The sequence below is a fragment of the Lycorma delicatula genome, chromosome 12, assembly GCF_047948215.1.
Source record: "Lycorma delicatula isolate Av1 chromosome 12, ASM4794821v1, whole genome shotgun sequence".
In the NCBI taxonomy this organism is placed as follows: domain Eukaryota; kingdom Metazoa; phylum Arthropoda; class Insecta; order Hemiptera; family Fulgoridae; genus Lycorma; species Lycorma delicatula.
The window spans coordinates 18,053,193-18,059,192 of NC_134466.1; the positions used below are offsets into that span (position 1 = coordinate 18,053,193).

The window sequence follows — 6,000 nt, forward strand, 5'->3', positions numbered from 1 at the left end:
CGAAGAAGAAAATTAAGAAGGACAGTTACTGCCACTAGTACTGATATACAGCATAGTTAGGATACTATTGGGACTGTTTGCTACAATGAATAACAATTTGTTCACTGACGATTCAGACGGACAATCCCCTGCGCGAAATTGTATATTCATTTTTTACGTTCTTTCTTATTTTTAGTTCATATAAATTAAACTAGATCGATTACTTTTATTTTATTTTATTTTTCTGGACGAAAAACGCTTCGGCGTTATCATCGTCCGAACACGATGTATGTGTTTTACAAACTACGTTAAAAAAATTCATAATTAAAAATTAGAAGAAAAAAAACACTCAGAACAACAAAACATGAAACGTTAATACAAAAACAATACAATACAAAAATAAAAACTTAAAGTAGAAAGTTAAAAACAAAATAAAATAAACCAAAATATTAAGATAAAGACAATACAAAAGAGTTAAACTAAATGTTAAAATACAAAAACATACAACTACCACAAAAAAATTGAAAACCCCTATTCAAAAATACGTAAAATATTAGCACCACGGAGAAATAAATACACCTGGTGTAAAAATTCTTTATTATTGCCCAGGATTTGACGAAAATTTGTGGGCAATTTAAATTTACGACGCAAGGCCGCATTCGTATCCACTCCACAAAAATGTGGCGCACAGTCAAGCAGCAGTTGCATCGGATGCATACAGGTGCGTATACTGCTGACATCAGATACCCGTGATTAGCTCTCTTAATGTCCTATCCGCAATCGGCGGAGGATCACTTCCTCACGAAGAATTTTCCTGTATGAGGAGTCCCGTAGCAACACAGAGCCTTTAATGTACCGGAATTTGGTATACGAGGTGCGACAATAAAGTAATGAGACTGATTTTTCTTTGCAAGACGTGGCAACCCTGCAGCTTGCGTAGGCACACCATCTTTGACCTTGGTCTATAAGCTACTTCTAGTCCAAGCGGCACATTGATGCAACTGCTCGGTCGTAAGTTGTGCTGTAATAAGTGAAAACGTGTTTGTGTCTCTCGTCAGAAATGAAACTGCAAAATATTGCGCAACGGTATGCCATTTCTTTTTGCGTTAAATCGGGTGAAAACGCGACGACAACTTATGGTAAGCTTCACAAGGCTTTTGGAGAGGAGGTTATGTCAAGAGCTCAAGTTTTTCGTTGGCATAAAATTTTTAGTGAAGGCAGAACGAATGTTGAAGATGAAGACCGCAGTGGACGACCATCAACCTCACGGACAGATGTCACCTTGACCAGGGTGCGTGAAATCGTACGATCTGATCGAAGATTATACGTGAAAATGATTGCAGAAGAACTCAACATCAATCGAGAAACGGTTCGTCTAATCGAAGATCTTGGTATGAGAAAGATTTGTGCAGAAATGGTCCCCAAAAATCTCACACAACAACAACGAGAAACACGGAAAAATGTGGCAGCCGATCTGTTAGAGCAACCGGAAATCAATCCAGATTTGTTGAGCCGTGTTATAACTGGTGATGAAGGTTGGTTTTTTCAATACGATCCGGAGACAAATCGCCAAAGTTCGCGATGGTGCTCAAAGGGATCACCCAGACCAAAAAAAGCTCGCATGTCAAAGTCAATAGTGAAATGCATGCTTGTCTGCTTCTTCGATTCCAAGGGAATTGTTCAAAAAGAGTGGGTGCCTCCTGGACAAACAGTTAACCAATACGAGTATTTCTACAAAGAAATTTTAGAAAGACTTCGTAAACGAGTTCTTCGTGTCCGTGCCAACATCGCTGGTAATTGGATTCTGCATCACGATAATGCGCCATCCCATACTGCTCTGTCAGTACAGCAATTTTTAACCTCAAAACAAATTTCAGTACTACCACAGCCACCTTATTCACCAGATATCGCTCCGTGCGACTTTTTTCTATTTCCAAGAGTCAAAATGGCGGTCAAGGGACACCATTTTCAAACAACACAAGATGTCCAAAAAGCTGTGACGAGGGTCTTGGTGGATATTACAGAAGATGAGTTCCAGAAATGTTACCGTCAATGGCAGAAGCGCTGGAATAAGTGTGTGCAATCAGAGGGAAAGTACTTTGAAGGAGACTACACTAAACATAAGTAAAACAGTAAGCAAAATTTTTTTTGTCACATCAGTCTCATTCCTTTATTGTCGCACCTCGTATACCGTAGCCGTCCAGCTATCTTGCCACATTGCGCGAAGAGTGAGTTTCACACGGTTAATAAGGTCGATTAAGATAATAACAAAGATAATAACAAAGAAGAGATAATAATAATAATAATAATTAATAAAGAACGATTACTTGGAAAAACTGATTATCAAAACAGATTATATTACATAAATAATTGAAGTTCTAATTTTTATAAAAAGCTGGGTATATAAATGTAGAAATAATATTTTTTAAATATTTTAAAACGTATATTAAAAAATAATTACCTTTTTGTTTCTCTGCCCTTAGAAATGATGACAGCTTAATTTTTCCTTCTCTTAATAAAGTTTATATACTTTTTTCTTTTAAATCGGTTTATGAATTTTTTCTTCAATTTCTTCTACCTTATTTTTTTCTATTTAATATTCGTTTTGCGATCATCAAATTGTAAAATTCACTGATAATTTACAAGAAAAGAAAAATTGTTGTAATCATTTATTATCTGATTATTATATAAAGAAATAATAAATTTACGTAATTTAAAATAAAATTAAAACAAAAATAAATTACGTACCACAAAATACCCGAAGTTTACAACACGAAAATCTATAGCAAAAATGTACTTTTATAATAATAGTATAAAACAAAAACATCGATTCCATATTACAAACAATATTTTTTTTCTTTCTCTTCAATTTTTATTAGTAATGTTAAATTAAAAATGTAACTTTTTCAATTAATTTTAAATGTGTATTCAATTTCATGATCATTTTTATCTGCAAAGTCTGCAATGATTTTTTTTTTCTATTTATTTACTTCTTTTTTTTAGTTTCCAGTATTCCAAAGTGCATCTGAAACAAAGAAAAGAGGATAGGTAAGTAAGTAAATTCAAATTCCGATAAAAAAAGAAAAGTAAAACACTAGAATACAATAATAACAATTTTTATCAGAATAAAATTATGAAATAGCTGATAATTTTCGTTATTATTTTATGAAAATATAGGTCAATCACGTTGAACAAACACCTAAGTCAAGATATGGAAAACAAAAATATAACAAAAAAAAAGGAACCAACTTACAATTTAGCGCTTTCAATTATAGTTATTTCAGGAAACGAAGTGGTTTTCAATGATCCTAATCTTTTTTTAAGTTTGGTTTTGAAGCCTCGTTCTTCATAAAATAGGACGATTTCGACGATTTTTCTTTATTTTCTAGAGGAAATTCCTTTCGCCTTCCTTCTTCTGTTTTATTACAGAAGATACACTTTATATAAAAGAATAATACAATTTTTTGTATAAAATGTTACATATTTACAACGCAAGGCATACTTAAGCAGCAGCATAAGCAGCGTTACAACGTAAGCAGCGTTAAGTATATTTTCAAGAAACAGCATTCTAAAAACCATACGTATATTATATCCACTAAAAAGTAGAAATAATAAAAATTTGTAAAAAATTTGTAAAACACCACCCATAAATTAAACGCTCAAAAATGTAAAAAATAATTTTAGGACGATATCTCAGAATGACTTTGACAAGCTTTGATAATGATGTGTAAGATTATGCGAGTCATAACTTCAAATTAAAAATTTGATGTTTTTGCCAATTTCTTCATATGCGTGATAAATGGCTTAAAGAGTGGGGTGCAAAGATTTTTACTTCGACATGAGTATTTGATAGGCGTACAGGGAAGTTTTGTGGTGTCCACATCAGATTTTTTTTTTACTAAAAGATTAAGGTACCTTAGGGATAACAGAGTTACCACCGGGTTGGTGTAGTGGTGAACGCGTCTTCCCAAATCACCTGATTTGGAAGTCGAGATTTCCAGCGTTCAAGTCCTAGTAAAGCCAGCTATTTTTACACGGACTTGAATACTAGATCGTGGATACCGGTGTTCTTTGGTGGTTGGGTTTCAATTAACCACACATCTCAGGTATGGTTGAACTGAGAATGTACAAGACTACACACTTCATTCACACTCATACATATCATCCTCATTCATCCTCTGAAGTATTATCTAAACGGTAGTTACCGGAGGCTAAACAGGAAAAAGAAAAGGGATAACAGAGTTATAAATCTGGAGAGTTCTTATTGATAGATTTGTTGAACGGGCAAGTGGAGAGTTTTGTAGTGTACTTAGCAAAGAAAAGGATTGCTGAGAGGATCTAGAGCTCTGCTTGTAATTAAAATGTTCATCAAATTAAATTCTCTACAAGTTTTAGTCAAAATATTTGTGTGTTTTTGTTCCCATTTAACTAAATTACTTTGTACGTCAACCATAAAAAACAGGATCTTTACCCCCTTTGTATTTTTTTTCCTGTTTACGCTCCGGGAATTACCGTTCAGGTATTACTTCAGAAGATGAATGAGGATGACATGTATAAGTGTAAATGAAATGTAATCTTGTACACTTTCAATTTGACCGTTCCTGAGATGTGTGGTTAATTGAAACCCATTCACCAAAGAACACCGGTATCCACGATCTAGTATTCAAATCCATTTAAAAGTAACTGCCTTTACTAGGACTTGAACGCTGGAACTCTCGACTTTTAAATCAGCTGATTTGGGAAAACGCGTTCACCACTAGACCAACCAGGTGGGTTAAAGGATTTTTTACCCCAATTTATTAGTTTTCACACCATATTTCGCAAAATCTACCGCAGATACGGTTCTGCTACCTATTTTATTCAATTTTTCAGGTTAAAATTCCGGGTCTTGGAAGCGGTACGGCTATCCTAGATGGCGGACAAAAATTAAAAACCCACTGTTCCGTTCCATGTTGAGCCGGTTGCTGCTGCAGTCTAGCATCTACATGTGCTGGCCGGAAAATTATTCTAATATGGCCATTCTATTGGTTAGCTGGCATTTCTCCCCCCACCACCCCATTCGGTCAGCCCTAGAGCATAGACCAAATGTTCCGTACCAAAAAACGACTACTGTGCCTCTAAAAACGGAATAGTGACCTCGATCCTATCTGCTCCTCATGAGCTACCTAACTTGCGTGAGCGAATTAAGCAGGGTGCAGTACAGCACCCGCTTAAGTGTCTATCTAAAAGGCAGCAATTTAGGCTGCCACGCCTCGGTCGCTGTATGCCAGCTAGTACCTGTCCACCATTTAACAGCGCTTGCAGCTAGTTTGGCTGGTGGCCAGGCATTATCTCAAGGAAGGATTCCTACAACAGACCTTAGGAGTCATTATTACATTACACAACCCTTAAAATTAACGATGACGGTTGAACATAGCAACCTCATCGAGGAACTCCCACACGGTCCGACAATGCGGCTGTCGCCACATTGACTCGCCGTTTGTGAGCGCCCAAGTTTCCCCCCGACCTCTAAGTTCCAGGGTGGCTCGATCTCTGCCTCCTCTCCAAGAGCAGGGCAGTCGAACATCATATGCACGTTCGACTGAACCTCTCCGCAGACACACAACTCATCAGCCACCAGGCGAAACCGAAACAGATATTGGTTCAGGTTTACATGGTTGGTGAGCACCCGGGCATCCGACGCCCTTAAATACGAACTCGAGGCATACCATCCCCCCAGATCCTGTATAAAACTATACAAGGATCTTCCCTTAGTCGTGGTGTGCCATTCAAGCTGCCATGTCTCCATCGCGAGGCTCCATAGCCTCTTCCGCAGACGGGAGATGGGCAACTGCACAAAATTTAGTTCCGGTGCATTGTGATCACCGTTCCGCTTCTGTTCTGGCCCGGCTCGAAACCGCATCCCAAATGCCTCGGCCTCCCGACCTCTTCGCAACTTCCACATGACTCCTCGAACTTTCACCACTAAATCGATTGGGAGAGCCTTTCCCAATACGGTAGTAGCCTCGTAGGAGGTTGTTT

The 6,000-nt window shown here is 37.2% G+C and overlaps 1 protein-coding gene across 1 annotated transcript in view; it reads right to left on the bottom strand.

The window, feature by feature from the left end:
* Positions 1-2,597, bottom strand: part of LOC142332979 (retinal guanylyl cyclase 1) — a 424,869-nt gene extending 422,272 nt beyond the window's left edge. The window contains exon 1 of the mRNA XM_075379736.1: positions 2,441-2,597. The gene's annotated coding sequence lies outside the window, so the exon portion shown is untranslated. The remainder of the gene's footprint in view (positions 1-2,440) is intronic.
* Between the last annotated feature and the right edge of the window lie 3,403 nt (positions 2,598-6,000).